Genomic DNA, 19,560 nt, shown 5'->3' on the forward strand with positions numbered 1-19,560 from the left:
TGCTGTGCGCTACCTTATGAAGACTGAAAAGTCTTCTGCCGCCGGTTTCTGGACCTCTTCACTTTTCGGCATCTGCAAGGGGTTCTGCGGCGCGGCTCCGGGACGAACCCCAGGGTGAGACCTGTGTTCCGACTCCCTCTGGAGCTAATGGTGTCCAGTAGCCTAAGAAGCCAATCCATCCTGCACGCAGGTGAGTTCACTTCTCTCCCCTAAGTCCCTCGATGCAGTGAGCCTGTTGCCAGCAGGACTCACTGAAAATAAAAAACCTAACAAAACTTTTACTCTAAGCAGCTCTTTAGGAGAGCCACCTAGATTGCACCCTTCTCGGCCGGGCACAAAAATCTAACTGAGGCTTGGAGGAGGGTCATAGATGAGGAGCCAGTGCACACCACCTGATCCTAAAGCTTTTACTTTTGTGCCCTGTCTCCTGCGGAGCCGCTAATCCCCATGGTCCTGACGGAGTCCCCAGCATCCACTTAGGACGTCAGAGAAATAACAAACAGAAAAATATATGCAGAAAACTCTTCAGGAGCTTCTATAAGCGTGACTGGCTCCTCCGGGCACATTTTCTAAACTGAGTGTAGTAGGTGGGGCATAGAAGGAGGAGCCAGCCCACACTATCAAATTCTTAAAGTGCCCATGGCTCCTAGTGGAACCATCTATACCCCATGGTACTAAATGGATCCCCAGTATCTTCTAGGACGTAATAGAAAAGTATGACGTTTTTGTTTTTAGTCATAACAAATATCAGCATCCCTGGGATTGTTTGGTCCAGCAGATGACAATCTGAGTGAGAGTCCAGAATAACCACTACATATGAAGCAATCCATTATTTACTGTAAAGGCCCGTACACACTGGTCGATATATCGTCCGTTCTCTTGAACGGCCGATATATCGCAGGTCCGTCGGCCAGTGTGTACGGCCGATACATCTGCGAACTCCGTCGTTCACAGACGTATCGCGTCAGCCGCGCAGCACAGCCGACGGCCAATATATCTATCGATATATTAGCGCGCCGCTGTGTGTGTACAGGGTGGTCGGCCGACCGCCCGTACACATGCTGCGGCGGCCGGCGGTGATTGACAGCTGAACTGGGCGGGCGTGTGTACACGCCCGCCCAGTTCATGACGTCAGTCCCCGACGGATCGGGCAGTGTGTATGCACAGCACACTGCCCGATCCGACCATAGATATATCTGCAGATCAATTGATCTGCAGATATATCTATTAGTGTGTACCCACCTTGAGTCAGTGTGTAGTGTATAAAGATGGCACCTTACCAAAAGACAGGTGAATGCCCTTCACGAACATCTGCGCTAGATCTGTTACAATGGGAAACAGGTTTCTTCCTGAAAACAAGTAAGCTGTGTGCTTTCTCTCCCTGTAAATCCTGCTAAACTGCTCACATGCGGACACCTCTTTCATCTCTTGCCCTCCACCTCTTGCCTCACAATCTCTTGTATTGTGCGTTTCCAGGACTCTGGAGAAATTGTTTAGACAGTTTATAGACTGCTGCGTAGGCTAATGGTGTGACTAGCTTATTCTGCAACAATATCTGTAGTGTTTTAAACCAATGTTTTCATAGGCAAGGACAAGATTCATGTAAATAGCCCCACATCTAGTTGCATTACAGCTGTACACTTACACACATCATAAACAGACTTCCAAATACAAACTAACATAGAGAAAACACATAGTCACAAACACCAATAATGGTTGAACTGAATAATGGTAGCCAGTGAATAGATGCATTCATAAAGATCTTTATAACAGACCTAAAAGGCAGCTAAAGGGCTACTATAAGGAAGGAAAAAAGGGGCCAGGCTAAAACTAAACGTGGTGCCAAACTGGACGACAGGAACGATGAACGATATCTTTCATTATTTTCCCCTGAACTTCTCGGAGTCCCGGATGAACAATAATGAACAAGATAGCGCGGCCACACTGAGCAATTTGATGAACGACTTAACGATATGCTCCGTGTCCTCAATGATCTAGCCAGAATTGAGCTGCAGGGACATATGACAGGCTACCTAGTTTATGATGCGCATCATTCATACCAACCACACTGAGTGATATATTAAACGATGTCGCTCAGAGGGGTGAAAACGAGCGATATAGTTTTTAATATCGTCCAGTGTGGCACTGCCTTTAGATAGTTGTGGGATATATTACAGTACGAGTTCTGCACATGATGGCACAAAGGTGTCTGGCAGCAAGTCCCAATCGTTTGTTGGTTATCTCTATGATAATGGGTAAAAAGAGTGGGACTTCCTAGTATTTTCCAGCATGCTTGCAAAGTCACCCCCGCCAGCAATGCAGCGGGAAGCTTTAAAGTATACCACAGACACTGACTGGTTGTCTACATACAGTAGATGCCAGCACTATCAGTCCCTGGGCACCCTCCAATATATTTGCTGCTACTGTCCGTGCCTGTGCATGGCATTTTTCACATGAAAGGTGGGGTACAAGAACACTCCCAATCAGTTTTAAAAAATGGGCTCCTTTGGATATCTATAGAAGACAAATGGACGTCAGATTTGACAGCTACAAAGAATACCAAGTCAGATAAGGGTGTATTTACTTACTCATGAGTCAAGGGGGGGTACAAACGGAGAGATCCAAGCTTAAATTCTAAGCAATCTGACTAGACTGCTTAGAAGTTAAGCACGGTTCTCTCTGTGTGTGTCCCCTACAGCGATAGCGATGCGCGTCCCCTTGCTCCGCTATCGCTGGTGCTAGATTGGCCTACATGTAGCAGGGTGAAATGAGCCCCCCCCCTCTCCTCCTCGCTCAGCACACATCTCTCCCCGTGTGTATGGGGCTTTGCTATTGTGTGTGGTGTTTAATGTGGGCTATCTCTACACATAAATGCGAAAGCCCTCACTCTCTCACCGACTAACTGACTCAGCACTAATTCTCTTGCTTCCCAATATGTTAGGAAGCTGAAATGTAACATAGGTATTCTTCAGGTGGTAAATAGGAAAACTACGTAATTAGAATTTTAATAAACCTCCCCTAAGGGGATGAATAGGGGGTTGACATAATGACATCATTACAGATGCGTGGCTTGCGTTGTGTGAATGATAACGCCCAAACAGACAATCAGATCAAAATTGAGATTGCACCTCCTGTGGATAGAATTTAATAAACTACAAAAATGGTCCTTCACTTTTTACCGTATCTGCTACGGGTGCTTCACGGGTAATGGCAAAAACCATGGATTAATATTTACTGACATTAAGACGTCTCAAATTTACATCTCTATAGATTTGCCAAATTTTGTACACATTTATAGTTACAACTGTGAAAATCAGAAACTCCTGTGCGAAGAATGGGTAGAACAGCTAGTAGTAGTCATATAGGAGAAAGAACACTATATACAATTATTATTATTATTGCTATTATTATTTGAAGTGTTTTTTTTACTATCTTGTTGGGAATATATTAATCTATTTGAAGAATCGAATTACTGATATATTGTTATTTTATGCCATGACCCTGCATGATTGACTTTGCTGATATGACTTTAGCGGCCAAGTTTTTACCAGGCATTAACATTTACTCAACTCATCTTTAAGGCATGGAACTATTTGTGGGTTTTTTTCAGTATGACAAGAGCAACAATACATGTATCTGTAATCAAATAGCTGTTTAAGTAGGCTGAAATACCGAAATAAGCACAATCGATGAGCATGCTCTATACAGTGATTTAACTTGCTATACTCTACAAAGTAGAGTCAGGGAGCGGACAGCTGATGTCCAGTGTTCAGCACTCAGCTGTTAGCGGGACTAACTCCCTCATCCCAGCCTCCGCTCACTTATAGCTTAACCCGTTACCTGCATGGCAGGGTAATAAACAATTATTGTGTTCTTTAGGCACAAACAACTGGGTGCCAACAACGCCTAGTACTGTAATTGCTTTATGAAGGTGGATATCAAACTTGGTCCTCAGGACTCCAAACATTTCATGTTTTGCTGGTCACCTAGCAGATGCATAGGTGTATTAGTGGGTGGTCTTCAGTATGCCGGCGGTCGGGCTCCCGGCGACCAGCATACCGGCGCCGGGAGCCTGACAGCCGGCATACCGACACTTATTCTCCCTCGTGGGGGTCCACGACCCCCCTGGAGGGAGAATAAAATAGTGTGGCGCGCGTAGCGCGCCACCGTGCCCATAGCGTGGCGAGCGCAGCGAGCCCGCAAGGGGCTCATTTGCGCTCGCCACACTGTCGGTAAGCCGGCGGTCGGGCTCCCGGCGCCGGTATGCTGGTCGCCGGGAGCCCGACCGCCGGCATATCGTAGTGAACCCGTATTAGTGCCTGTCACATTTTAAAAATCCACAGGTGGCCTGGAAAACATGACCTGTTTGGGGCTCAACATGCGGCCCTCTAGCTGTTGTGAAACTACACATTCCAGCTTGTCCTGCCACAGTTTTAGCATTACCTAACATCAAAATTGGGGCAGTGCATGCTGGGATGTGTAGTTCCACACAGCTGGAGGCTAGCAGGTTGAGCACCCCTGATGCAAAGTATACAGTATGCTGCATAACAACATTAAGGCACAATAATTACTGCATCTCCAGGCTCCCAATAAGCGAAGGCTAATTGCCTACTCATCAATGAACATTGTCTTTCCAGCCTGTATTACGGGTTTAGTATGCGTGACTGTCGGTCACCATACCGATGTCGGAATCCCAGCGGTGGTATGCTGGCGGAAGGGAGCTAGTGCAACAAGCTCCTTGCAGGCACCCACGAGTGGGAATAGTCCCTGCTAGTCGGCATGCCGACTGCCAAGATTATAAGTGGTCGGGATGTAGAGGGGGGGTTGGATACGGGATCCCGGCGGTCGGAATCCTGGCGGTCAAAATACCAACACCGGAATCCCGACCGTCAGAGTGCCGGCAGGGGGGCTATGCTCGCCACACTGTGGGCTTGGTGGTTCGCTTCGCTCGCCACAGGTTCTATTCCTACTCCATGGGTGTTGTGCACACCCAGGAGTGGGAATAGCTGTGGTGGCGCTGTCTGCATTCTGGCGGTTGGGATTCCAGCGTCGGTATTTTGACCATCAAGATTTACATAACTACAAGCCCTATTGTACATATGAATCCAGACAGCCGGTGAAATACCACTGGACGGAATCCCGACCTCCGGTTGGTATTCCCACACGGTTGGTGGGTCCACACCACCAACTGAGTGGAAATATAACCTGTGGCAAGCGCAGTAAGCCCACAAAGGGACTCGATGCCTTGGTGTTGGGATTTCGACAGACAGGATACCAATGCCGGTATACTGACAGCAGTCATCCCATCTGTCTGTAAAACATATTGTTTCCTAAGAGACAGGTTTCTCCATTCTGCATGTTATTATCAACCTCTGTTTTAGGCATAGTTGCCTACCCTCCTGCGTTCTGCAGGAGACTCCCTGAAATAGCAGCAATCTCCCTGACTCCCTGAATAGTCCAGCAATCTCCCTGATTGCACCATATCCCCATTATGTAGATGTTACATTCTTGGGGAAAAACAAAAATCAGAGATACATACATTCACATACATACATCAGTGCCATTTCCCTGCATTGGTTATAAGTAGTGATGAGCGGATTCGGTTTTACTCGGTTTTACTCGGTTCTCAAAACGGCATCTTATTGGCTCAGCTCACGGATGTCATGTGTTTTGGATAGCCAATAAGATGCCGTTTTGAGAACCGAGTAAAACCGAGTAAAACCGAATCCGCTCATCACTAGTTATAAGGCACAATGATCCCTTTGGCTACATGAATTTTAAATAAGGTTTCTTGTGGCCACTTACAGTATATGGAACCTCTTGTAAAACACAATACACAAACAAATCACGAAAAAAAAAATAAGAATTTACTCACCGGTAATTCTATTTCTCGTAGTCCGTAGTGGATGCTGGGAACTCCGTAAGGACCATGGGGAATAGCAGGCTCCGAAGGAGGCTGGGCACTCTAGAAAGATCTTAGACTACCTGGTGTGCACTGGCTCCTCCCACTATGACCCTCCTCCAAGCCTCAGTTAGGTACTGTGCCCGGACGAGCGTACACAATAAGGAAGGATTTTGAATCCCGGGTAAGACTCATACCAGCCACACCAATCACACCGTACAACTCGTGATATGAAACACAGTTAACAGTATGAAACAATAGAGCCTCTCAACAGATGGCTCAACAATAACCCGATTTAGTTAACAATAACTATGTACAAGTATTGCAGATAAACCGCACTTGGGATGGGCGCCCAGCATCCACTACGGACTACGAGAAATAGAATTACCGGTGAGTAAATTCTTATTTTCTCTAACGTCCTAGTGGATGCTGGGAACTCCGTAAGGACCATGGGGATTATACCAAAGCTCCCAAACGGGCGGGAGAGTGCGGATGACTCTGCAGCACCGAATGAGAGAACTCCAGGTCCTCCTCAGCCAGGGTATCAAATTTGTAGAATTTTGCAAACGTGTTTGCCCCTGACCAAGTAGCTGCTCGGCAAAGTTGTAAAGCCGAGACCCCTCGGGCAGCCGCCCAAGATGAGCCCACCTTCCTTGTGGAATGGGCATTGACAGATTTTGGCTGTGGCAGGCCTGCCACAGTATGTGCAAGCTGAATTGTACTACAAATCCAACGAGCAATAGTCTGCTTAGAAGCAGGAGCACCCAGCTTGTTGGGTGCATACAGGATAAACAGCGAGTCAGATTTTCTGACTCCAGCCGTCCTGGGAACATATATTTTCAGGGCCCTGACAACGTCTAGCAACTTGGAGTCCTCCAAATCCTTAGTAGCCGCAGGCACCACAATAGGCTGGTTCAGGTGAAACGCTGACAACACCTTAGGGAGAAACTGGGGACGAGTCCTCAATTCTGCCCTATCCATATGGAAAATCAGATAAGGGCTTTTACATGATAAAGCCGCCAACTCTGACACTCGCCTGGCTGAAGCCAAGGCCAATAACATGACCACTTTCCACGTGAGATATTTCAGATCCACGGTTTTCAGTGGCTCAAACCAATGTGATTTTAAGAAACTCAACATCACGTTGAGATCCCAAGGTGCCACAGGAGGCACAAATGGGGGCTGAATATGCAGCACTCCTTTCACAAATGTCTGAACTTCAGGTACTGAAGCTAGTTCTTTTTGAAAGAAAATCGACAGAGCCGAGATCTGTACCTTAATGGAGCCCAGTTTTAGGCCCATATTCACTCCTGCTTGCAGGAAATGCAGAAATCGACCTAGTTGAAATTCCTCTGTTGGGGCCTTTTTGGCCTCGCACCATGCAACATATTTCCGCCATATGCGGTGATAATGCTTTGCCGTAACATCTTTCCTGGCTTTAATAAGCGTAGGAATGACTTCCTCCGGAATGCCCTTTTCCTTCAGGATCCGGCGTTCAACCGCCATGCCGTCAAACGCAGCCGCGGTAAGTCTTGGAACAGACAGGGGCCCTGCTGCAGCAGGTCCTGTCTGAGCGGCAGAGACCACGGGTCCTCTGAGATCATCTCTTGAAGTTCCGGGTACCACGCTCTTCTCGGCCAATCCGGAACCACGAGAATTGTGTTTACTCCTCGCTTTCTTATTATTCTCAATACCTTTGGTATGAGAGGTAGAGGAGGGAACACATAAACTGACCGGTACACCCACGGTGTCACTAGAGCGTCCACAGCTATCGCCTGAGGGTCTCTTGACCTGGCGCAATACTTCTCTAGTTTTTTGTTTAGGCGGGACGCCATCATGTCCACCTGTGGACGACCCCATTGATTTACAATCCTTTGGAAGACTTCTGGATGAAGTCCCCACTCTCCCGGGTGGAGGTCGTGCCTGCTGAGAAAGTCTGCTTCCCAGTTGTCCACTCCCGGGATGAACACAGCTGACAGTGCTAGTACATGATTCTCCGCCCATCGGAGAATTTTTGTGGCTTCTGCCATCGCCGTCCTGCTTCTTGTGCCGCCCTGTCGATTCACATGGGCGACTGCCGTGATGTTGTCTGACTGGATCAGCACCGGCTGGTGTAGGAGCAGGGATTTTGCATGACTTAGGGCATTGTAAATGGCCCTTAGTTCCAGAATATTTATGTGAAGGGCAGTCTCCTGACTTGACCATAGTCCTTGGAAATTTCTTCCCTTTGTGACTGTCCCCCAGCCTCGTAGGCTGGCATCCGTGGTCACCAGGACCCAGTCCTGTATGCCGAATCTGCGGCCCTCCAGAAGATGAGCACTGTGCAGCCACCACAGAAGAGACACCCTGGTTCGTGGAGACAGGGTTATTAAACGATGCATCTGAAGATGCGATCCGGACCACTTGTCCAACAGGTCCCACTGAAAAATCCTGGCATGGAACCTGCCGAATGGAATTGCTTCGTAAGAAGCTACCATCTTTCCCAGGACCCGCGTGCAGTGATGCACCGATACCTGTTTTGGTTTTAGGAGGTCTCTGACTAGAGAAGACAACTCCCTGGCTTTCTCCTCCGGGAGAAACACTTTTTTCTGGGCCGTGTCCAGAATCATTCCCAGGAACATTAGACGTGTCGTGGGGACCAGCTGTGACTTTGGGATATTCAGAATCCAGCCGTGCTGGCTCAGCACTTCCTGAGATAGTGCTACTCCCACTAACAACTGTTCCTTGGATCGTGCCTTTATTAGGAGATCGTCCAAGTATGGGATAATTAAAACTCCCTTTTTTCGAAGGAGTATCATCATTTCCGCCATAACCTTGGTAAATACCCTCGGTGCCGTGGAGAGTCCAAACGGCAGCGTCTGGAATTGGTAATGGCAGTCCTGTACCACAAATCTGAGGTACTCCTGGTGAGAATTGTAAATGGGGACATGCAGGTAAGCATCCTTGATGTCCAGGGATACCATGTAATCCCCCTCGTCCAGGCTTGCAATAACCGCCCTGAGCGATTCCATCTTGAACTTGAATTTTTTTATGTATGTGTTCAAGGATTTCAAATTTAAAATGGGTCTCACCGAACCGTCCGGTTTCGGCACCACAAATAGTGTGGAATAGTAACCCCGGCCTTGTTGAAGTAGGGGTACCTTGATTATCACCTGCTGGGAATACAGCTTGTGAATCGCTGCTAGCACCGCCTCCCTGTCTGAGGGAGCAATCGGCAAGGCGGATTTTAGGAAACGGCGGGGTGGAGTCGCCTCGAATTCCAGCCTGTATCCCTGAGATACTATTTGAAGGATCCAGGGATCCACCTGTGAGCGGGCCCACTGATCGCTGAAATTCCTGAGGCGGGCCCCCACCGTACCTGGCTCCGCCTGTGAAGCCCCACCGTCATGCGGCGGACTTGGAAGAGGAAGCGGGGGAGGACTTTTGTTCCTGGGAACCTGCTGTTTGCTGCAGCCTTTTTCCCCTGCCTCTGCCTCTTGACAGAAAAGACCCTCCTTTTCCCCGCTTGTTTTTTTTGGGACCGAAAGGACTGAACCTGATAAAATGGCGCCCTCTTAGGCTGTGAGGGGACATGGGGTAAAAATGCTGACTTCCCAGACGTTGCTGTGGAAACTAGGGCGGAGAGACCATCCCCAAATAATTCCTCCCCCTTATAAGGCAAGACTTCCATGTGCCTTTTGGAATCTGCATCTCCAGTCCACTGGCGAGTCCATAAGCATCTCCTAGCAGAGATAGATAATGCACTTATTTTAGATGCCAGCCGGCAGATTTCCCTCTGTGCATCTCTCATGTATAAGACTGAGTCTTTTATATGGTCAATTGTTAGCAGGATCGTGTCTCTGTCTAACGTGTCAATATTTTCTGACAGTTTATCTGACCACGCAGCGGCAGCACTGCACATCCATGCTGACGCAATAGCTGGTCTGAGTATAATGCCTGAGTGTGTATATACAGACTTCAGGATCGCCTCCTGCTTTCTATCAGCAGGTTCCTTAAGGGCGGCCGTATCCTGGGACGGTAGTGCCACCTTTTTAGACAAACGTGTGAGCGCTTTATTCACCCTCGGGGGTGTTTCCCAACGTAACCTATCCTCTGGCGGGAAAGGGAACGCCATTAGTAGCTTCTTAGGAATTACCAATTTCTTATCAGGGGAAGCCCACGCTTCTTCACACACTTCATTTAATTCATCTGACGGGGGAAAAACTACAGGTAGTTTTTTCTCCCCAAACATAATACCCTTTTTTGTGGTACCTGGATGTAAATCAGAAATATTTAACACCTCTTTCATTGCCTCAATCATGCAGTGAATGGCCTTAACGGGCATTAAATTTGACTCATCGTCGTCGACACTGGTGTCAGTATCCGTGTCGACATCTACTTGTGCCACCTGAGATAACGGGCGTTTCAGAGCCCCTGATGACTTTTGAGACACCTGGACAGGCACGAGCTGAAGACTCGGCTGTCCCACAGTCGGCATGTCGTCAAATTTTTTATGTAAGGAGTCTATACGTGCACTCATTTCCTGCCATAATACCATCCACTCAGGTGTCTGACCCCCAGGGGGTGACATCCCTGCTAAAGGCATCTGCTCCCCCTCCACATCATTATCCTCCTCAAACATGTCGACACAGCCGTACCGACACACTCCACACACACAGGGAATGCTCAAATAGAGGACAGGACCCACAAAAGCCCTTTGGGGGGACAGAGTAAGAGTATGCCAGCACACACCAGAGCGCTATATATATACAGGGACTAACTGAGTTATGTCCCTAATAGCTGCTTTTTATATAATATACTGTATACAGTGCCAATTTTAATGCCCCCCCTCTCTTTTCCCTCTTACTGTACTGTAGAATTGCAGGGAAGAGCCAGGGAGCTTCCTTCCAGCCGAGCTGTGAGGGAAAAATGGCGCCAGTGTGCTGAGGAGATAGGCTCCGCCCCTTTTTCGCGGCCTATTCTCCCGCTTTTTATGGGATTCTGGCAGGGTTATTTACCTCATATATAGCCCCAGGGGCTATATATTGAGGTATTTTAGCCAGCCAAGGTGTTTTTATTGCTGCCTCAGGGCGCCCCCCCCCAGCGCCCTGCACCCTCAGTGACCGGAGTGTGAAGTGTGTATGAGGAGCAATGGCGCACAGCTGCAGTGCTGTGCGCTACCTTGGTGAAGACAGGATGTCTTCATGCCGCCGATTTTCCGGACCATCTTCTTGCTTCTGGCTCTGTAAGGGGGACGGCGGCGCGGCTCCGGGACCGAACATCAAGGCTGGGCCTGCGGTCGATCCCTCTGGAGCTAATGGTGTCCAGTAGCCTAGGAAGCCCAATCCGGCTGCAAGCAGGCGAGTTCGCTTCTTCTCCCCTTAGTCCCTCGCTGCAGTGAGCCTGTTGCCAGCAGGTCTCACTGAAAATAACAAATTCTAAGACTATAACTTTCTAAGAGCTCAGGAGAGCCCCTAGTGTGCATCCAACCTCGGCCGGGCACGAAATCTAACTGAGGCTTGGAGGAGGGTCATAGTGGGAGGAGCCAGTGCACACCAGGTAGTCTAAGATCTTTCTATAGTGCCCAGCCTCCTTCGGAGCCCGCTATTCCCCATGGTCCTTACGGAGTTCCCAGCATCCACTAGGACGTTAGAGAAATATCAGTGTCTTTTCATCAACAAGTAGATCTTACTAACTTTGGGGCTCATTTACATTTGGATGTAAGTAATTTTTATGAAATGCCCCTCAGATGTAGCAGTACACGTCCGCACTGATAGGTGTTACTTTCACATAGGTGTTGCCTTTGGTGGGTTACCTATCGATGGTCACTATCTATGGTACCATTGATGGGTAACCTCAATGTTGTGAAACCATCTGCAAATGAACCATCAATGGTTTCATCCATTGACAGTCATCACTGCTTTACAATTCAGTAAGCTGTGGGCCAATGAGAGCCCGGGGGCCAAGCTTTGTGGGAGTGTCGGGGGCATAGCTAAGATCTGTGTCCCAGCATATCGTAAAAACAAAATATATATATTTATTGCTTGTGCATCATCAATGGTGGGAAACCATCTGGTTCTCCCCCATCGATGGCAAAAGTATTCAACATTGCGCTTAGGCCATAGATTATTTTGAATCATCGATGGTAGATGGCCATCCCTATTTTCACTATTTCCCTGAAATACTTTTTCAAAAATATGCAAGCATGGCTACTTGTAATTGCCAAATGGGCACTTACTGTATGCACATCACAAAATGCCTACATCACTGATGCGTTACACTAGCATTAAAAGTGGTTTTAAAAGGGCAAAGTCATACAGGGACAGCTTATTACTGAATATGCTGTCTCAACATCAGCTTAATGGTGATTGCCCTGTTAATTCATTTGTTATCGCTGTGAGTAGTCAAGATAACAGATATAAACTAGCAGGGTTTTAAGGTGGCCATTAATAAATAGGCATCTATTATCTTGGCTATTGTCAAAGGTTATACTTACGTTGGTCAGAATTACCCATGTTTATCATGGGTGTGGTATTGAAGGTCGACCACACTTAGGTCGACCACTATTGGTCGACAGTAACTAGGTTGACAGGGTCTCTAGGTCGACATGGTCTAGGTCGACAGCAATGGCGTGCGGTGAGGTCAGTGGCTGGTGAGGCATTGCAGCGATAATGTCCACCGAATCCCGCCGATGACCCCTACCGCCACTGAGACAATGCCCGCTACTGCACCTGAGCCAATGCCCGCTACCCCCGCCTACGCCAATGGCTTACAAACTCGCCCACCATCAACTGCCCCGGCCCTCCACCACTAATTCGCATCTCAGTCTGATGTCGCCTCCACCGCCAATTTCCGCAGCCTGCCTGCTCATCAACCTTGTGACGAGCAGGCGGCTAATATATTGTAAATTTTTATAGAAAATAAATAAATAGTGTTTGGTACTGGGAAGGGAGTGGAAGGAGGACATGAATGCAATTTTGTTGTCCAGGGCTTCCATTAACTTAATAGCAATGTGGGTGTGGCGCTATTAAGTTAATGGAAGTTCTGGACAAAAAAATAGCCAACAGTGGGTGACAGGAAGAAGGTGACGCCAGAGAGAGGGTGACAGGGAGAGTATGACAGGAAGAGCATGATGCCAAGGAGAGGGTGACAGGAAGAGCGTGATGCCAGAGAGAGGGTGACAGCAGTGGATGATGCCGGGGAGGGAGAGGGTGATGGGGAGGGTGACACCATGGAGAGGGTGGTAGCAGTGGGTGACAGCAAGTGACTCCAGGGAGAGGGTGCCAGGGAGAGGGTGACAGGAAGAGCATGACATCAGGGAGAGGGTGACAGAAAGAGCATGACAGGAAGAGAGTGACGCCAGGGAGAGGGTGACAGCAGTGGGTGATGCCAGGGAAAGGGGGACAGGGAGAGAGTGACGCTAAGAAGAGGGCAACATTAGTGGGTGACAGGGAGAGGGTGATTCCAGGGAAAGGTTAACAACAGTAGCAGTGGGTGAGCGTGTAAAAGAGAGAAGGAAAGGGTGATGGGAACAGTCAGTGAATGACAATTATATTGCTATTTACTTACATGAACCTGGGCCTAGAACTGCAGCCTGGCTCCTCCTTTGGTGTTAACTCCGGGGATCGCCAGTGACGAGCAGCTTGAAAAGGAATCCGTCAATGGAGAAAGAGTGAGAGAAGAGTGGACGAGCGGGTGATCGTGGCCCCTCTCTCCCCCACCCCGCCCCTCTGCCCAGAGTGCACACAGTCACAGCAGCAGCTAGTGATTGTAGTTACTAGTGGCGCGAGACTGGTGGGTGCAAGGCACGGGACTGGGGGCTCTCTGGCTGCACCGGGCGCAGGGAACTTTCTCTGTATACATTTCCCTGTCCGGCGCTGCTCCCTTCTACCTGCCACTGTGCCAGGCAGGTCCGGTGCAAAGTTTCTCAACATCCTAGGCAAAACTTCTGCCTACTTCGCCTTCCCCCCCGTCACAATACCCTCTTCCCACTCGGGAAAGGGGAGACGGGTGAGTCATGAGTCACAGTGTGTGAGGGTTGGATATACGGCATCAGGGGAAGCAGGAGAGAGAGTGACAGAGAGAGAGAGAGAGAGAGAGAGAGACAAAGAGGGTTTCAGGGAGAGAGAGAGAAAGAGGGGGGAGAAGGGGAGAGAGAGGGGAGAATGATTGAGAGAGAGAGACTGTATCAGGGAGAAAGAGAGAAGAGTGAGATAGTGAAAGAGGGTGTCAGGGAGGAAGAGAGAGAGAGAGGGGAGGGATGGAGAGTGAAAGAGAGAGAGGGGAGAGAAGGAAGAGGGAGAGAGACGTAGAGACAGGGAGAGAGACAGGGAAAGGGAGACAGAGACGGAGAGGGGAAGAGAGACGAAGGAGAGAGAGAGAGAGAGAAATAGATGAGAGAGACAAAGGAGATAGACGAGGGAGAGACAGGCGGAGAGAGACAGAGACAAGGGAGAAGGAGAGAGAGAGAGAGACGAGGGAGAGGAAGACAGGGAGTGACAGACGGAGAGAGAGACAGACAGGGAGAAGCGAGGAAGAGGGAGACAGGGACACGGAGAGAGATGTGGAAGAGAGAGAGATGAGTGATACAGGCAGAAGGAGAGAGACGGAGAGAGATGCAGAGACAGGGAGAGCGAGAGAGACAGGGACACATAAACAGGGAAAGGGAGAGACAGGGAGACAGAGAGAGACAAGGGAAAGAGAGAGACATGGAGAGAAACAGGGAGAGCGAGATGAGCGAGAGACAGACAGACAGAGACAGACGGAGAGAGAGATGGGGAGAGAGAGAAGCGAAGGAGAGGGAGAGAGACAGGGACACAGACAGGGAAAGGGAGGGAGAGAAAGAGAGGGGGAGAGAGACACAGAGAGAGAGAGAGACAGGGAGAGAGACAGGGACACAGACAGGGAAAGGGAGAGAAAGAGAGGGGGAGAGACAGAGAGAAAGAAACAGAGAGACAGAGACGGAGAGAGAGATGTAGGAGAGAGACAGGGAGAGGGAGAGACAAATGAGGAGAGAGAAGTGAAGGAGATACGAGAGGGAGACTGGGAGAATGAAAGAGATGCAGAGAGAGGGAGACAGGGACACAGGGAGAGAGACAGGGACAGAGAGACGTGGGAGAGACGGATGGAGAGAGAGACAAGTGAGGGAGATACGGGAGAGAGACAGGGAGAGGGAGACGGAGTGTGAGAGAGACGCAGGGAGAGGGAGACAGGGACACAGGGAGAGAGAGAGAGGGAGACATGCAGAGAGAGACAGAGTGAGAAAGAGGGACAGAGGAAGAGAGACAGAGAGAGACGTTGGAAAGAAACAGGGAGAGACAGATGGGGAGAGAGAAGTGAGGGAGACAGGGAGAGGGACACAGGGAGAGTGAGAGAGACGCAGAGAGAGGGAGACAGAAACACAGGGTGAGGGGGAGGGAGAGAGATGAGGGAGAGAGAGACATGGAGAAAGAGAGAGAAAGAGGAAACAGCACAGGGTGACGTACACTGAAACTTTTGCTGCTCTGGGACGCTGGGTGATTAAGACGGCATCGGGAGTGCCACACACTGGCGCTCCTCCTTGTGTGGCTGGGCTGCTGTGGTCTCACTCCTAGAGTTTTCCAGCAGAGAGGAGACTCCCGGTGCCCCCTGCACAATAGCCGCAAACTTTCTCCACACTTACCCTCCTTGCCCGTGGTGCTCGCTGGGAGATGCGGTGCGGCACTTCTTCTGGCCTTGCTGTACCCCTCTCTCAGTCAGGGCGGCTGGTCGTGGGGGCGGCTCCTCCCTGTGTCCCCGGTCTCGGCTCCTTCCGCTATTGTTCCCAGCGTATTCCGCAGTACTCTCTGCTCTCAGGAAGCCCCTGAATGGCAGTGAGAGTGAGTCCGTTTATGTGTCCCTGCTCGAGAGGGGGTCTTTTAGTGACCCCTTTTCCCTATTGAGTCTCTAGGTCACAGAGGGGGAGCGTCCCATTGATGCTGATCGGCGCTCCGCCTCTGCTCGTGGATCTTCTATTGAAGCAAGAAGGGCAGGGATGGGAGACTGTGGAGGAGCCAGGTGCCCCCTTCAGGGCTGGAGCTCGGCGGCAACAGACTCCGTTGCCTCCGGAAATCCACCCCTGATGGGGAGAGATAGAGGAAGAGAGAGAGAGAGGGGTGAAATAGAGGGGAGCGAGAGAGAGAGAGGGGAGAGATAGAGAGGGAGGAGGAATGGGGGAGAGATGAAGAGAGAGATGGAGAGAGAGGGGGAGAGATAGAGAGGGAGGAGGGATTTGGAGAGATAGAGGGGGGAGAGATAGAGATAGATGGGGGCGAGAGAGAGGGAGAGAGATAGAGAGGGAGGACGAATGTGGAGAGATAGGAGAGATGGAGAGAGAGAGAGAGATAGAGATGGAGGAGGGATGGGGAGAGACACACGACCTGTCCCAGGCTTGCTAGGCTTCAGCTCAGGTCTCTCATTGGGGGAGGGCACTTCACTGCATTAGGCTCCGCCCCCTTCCCACCCGCGAATCGCGGCAATGCATTCCTCTACTGCCAGGTGCCGGCCAGGTAGACTTGAGTGGTCCCACCGGCTCAGGGGCTCTTCACGCGTCTCCTGTTGGTGCCCCTGCTGCCCAGGATCCATCAGCGCGATCATCATGCAGGGGGTTCCCGGTGCGAGACAGTGGCTGTTCAGTCTGACCTCAGAAGTGAACAGGAGCGAAGGAATGGCAGGTACTGGGGAGCAGGGACGGTCACAGCCACATATACTGTCATTAATGTCAACATAATAAACAAAAAACACCGCCCCGAATCCACCACTGCCCAATCACCTCCTCCACAGTGACAGGGGCGTGCTTTCATATGGGCTGAAAGCACACCCCTGTCAAAGAGGCACTTATACTAGTGCCGCTTTCAGGGCTTTTTGTTAATGTGATTTTACTCCCCACTGCTTGGCAACGCCCCCCACTTCCGGCCTTTTTACATTGTCAGCGGGAGGCACCGAGAGCGGTGCCTCCGAAACTCTTAACATGGATTTTTGCAAAGCTAAAAATTATTAAAATAATAAAAATATACTTATGACACAAAATCTGTGTCATAAGTATCTTCTTTGTATTATTTTAATCATTAATGGCAGGGGAGGCACTGCCTTCCCTGACTGCACGTCCCTGGTTGACAGGTCAAAAGGTCGACATTAGTTTTTTTATCTTTTTTGTTGTCGTTTTCGGCGTACAGTGACCGGGAACCCAAATTAGTGCACCGTGTCCCTCGTCATGCTTCGGGCGCGGTGCCTCGCTGCGCTTGGCACAGGTTACGTTCCCAATCGTAGTCCGCGTGGATCGTAAAGTATGAAAAAGTTCAAAAAAAGAAAAAAAGTGAAAAACTCATGTCGACCTTTTGACCTGTCGACCTAGAACATGTCGACCTAGAAACCATGTCGACCTAGTTACTGTCGACCAATAGTGGTCACCCTAGACACTGACGACCTAAGTCTTGTCGACCTAGAGACTGGATACCGTCTATCATGTGTGCATTTAAGACATAAGCCAGCTGTACCTTTCAATTGAGAAACCTAGTAAGTTCCACTAGTAAAATTTCAAATTCAATGAACACTTAGCAGCGCAGTAGGTAAGCCATGGGCGTTCTACATTCCACATATCTCTGTTTATACTTACAGGGTTTGCTATTGTCCATGGTACCCAGGGACAGGGGAAAGTAAATTATATATTTTTCTCACAAAAATGTAACAACAAGAATGTCACTTAAGAAAACATTTTGATTTAATCTGAAACCCAAAAGGTCTTGTGTTAAATAAAAGAACGAAAGTACAGCATAGGCCCTGGGCTAGCTAATCTTTGCTATGTACTGTAGCTTTCTGGAATGGTTCAGGTTTCTGCTTTTCCCCTATCAGATTAGTATGCAAAAAGTCCGGTGATGATGGTGAGGACACATGCATGCTGCTGTGCAATAGAGAGGAAATGCAAAATTTCTCTTACGTCCTAGAGGATGCTGGGGACTCCGTAATGGGGTATAGACGGGCTCCACAGGAGATATGGGCACTATAAAGAACTTTAGAATGGGTGTGCACTCGCTCCTCCCTCTATGCCCCTCCTCCAGACCTCAGTTAGATCCTGTGCCCAGCGGAGATTGGGTGCATTACAGGGGAGCTCTCCTGAGTTTCTCTGAAAAAGAATTTTGTTAGGTTTTTGATTTTCAGGGAGCACTGCTGGCAACAGGCTCCCTGCATCGTGGGACTGAGGGGAGAGAAGCAGACCTACTTAAGTGATAGGCTCTGCTTCTTAGGCTACTGGACACCATTAGCTCCAGAGGGAGTCGGAACACAGGTCTCCCCTCGCTGTTCGTCCCGGAGCCGTGCCACCGTCCTCCTCGCAGAGCCGGAAGATAGAAGCCGGGTGAGTATAAGAAGAAAAGAAGACTTCAAGGCGGCAGTAGACTTCAGATCTTCACTGAGGTAAGCGTGCACACAATACACACACTAGCGGGCACTGATGGGTGCAGGGGGGGGGCGCCCTGGGCAGCAATAAAACCTCTATATCTGGCATTATTAGGTTGGACACTGCAGAGGCAGTAATTCTTTGAATCCCCCGCCAGTTTTGAGATACTTTGAGCGGGACCGAAGCTCACCGCTGGAGGGGGCGGAGCTTTGTCCCTCAGCACTAACCAGCGCCATTTTCTCCACAGAGATCTGCAGAGAAGCTGGCTCCCCGGTCTCTTCCCTGCTGGACACGGTGACACAGGGCTGAAAAGAGGAGGGGGGGGGCACTTGTAAGGCGCACTGAGTGTATTAACACAGTAATTAATATAAAAGCGCTATTATCTGGGAGTTTATTTTCCAGTGTCAGTTGGCGCTGGGTGTGTGCTGGCATACTCTCTCTCTGTCTCTCCAAAGGGCCTTATTGGGGAACTGTCTCCTTATAACTATATCCCTGTGTGTGGGGGGGTGTCGGTACGTGTGTCGGCATGTCTGATGCGGAAGGCTCAGCTAAGGAGGAGGTGGAGCAGATTGTGGTGTCTCCGTCGGCAACGCCGACTCATGATATGATAGACATGTGGAATGTTTTAAATGCAAATGTGACAATGTTACATAAGAGATTGGACAAAGCAGAGTCCAGGGAAAAAGCAGGGAGTCAATCCACGGCTTCGGCTGGGTCATCGGGCCCTTCTGGGTCTCAAAAACGTCCCCTATCCCAAATAGCAGACATTGATTCTTACACGGACTCTGACTCCAGTGTCAACTACGATGAAGCGAGGTTACACCTAAGGGTGGCAAAAAGTATTCATTATATGATTGGATCCTGCTGATCGCAGACAGGAAACTACTTTAAAGTCTATGTATGCGCATACAGGTGCTTTGCTCAGACCGGCAATAGCATCGGCATGGGTGTGTAGTGCGGTTGCAGCTTGGACAGACACCTTGTCAGCTGACCTTGATACCCTAGATAGGGATACCATTTTATTGACCTTAGGCCACATTAAAGATGCAGTCTTATATATAAGGGAAGCTCAAAGAGACGTTGGGCCAACGTCCCATGGCGATTTCTGCTAGGCGAGCCCTGTGGACCCGCCAATGGATGGGTGATGCCGACTCAAAGAAGCATATGGAGGTTTTGCCATACAAAGGTGAAGTTTTATTTGGGGAAGGTCTCGTGGACCTGGTTGCCACAGCTACCGCGGGTAAATCTACCTTTTTGCCTTTTGTTC

At 49.5% G+C, this 19,560-nt stretch overlaps 1 protein-coding gene across 6 annotated transcripts in view; it reads right to left on the reverse strand.

The window, feature by feature from the left end:
* The window catches only part of FRMD4A (FERM domain containing 4A), a 751,780-nt gene that overhangs the window by 112,235 nt on the left and 619,985 nt on the right, over positions 1-19,560 (reverse strand). The gene's annotated exons all lie outside the window — the stretch shown is intronic.

This window comes from Pseudophryne corroboree, chromosome 6, assembly GCF_028390025.1.
Source record: "Pseudophryne corroboree isolate aPseCor3 chromosome 6, aPseCor3.hap2, whole genome shotgun sequence".
NCBI classification, from domain to species: Eukaryota; Metazoa; Chordata; class Amphibia; order Anura; family Myobatrachidae; genus Pseudophryne; species Pseudophryne corroboree.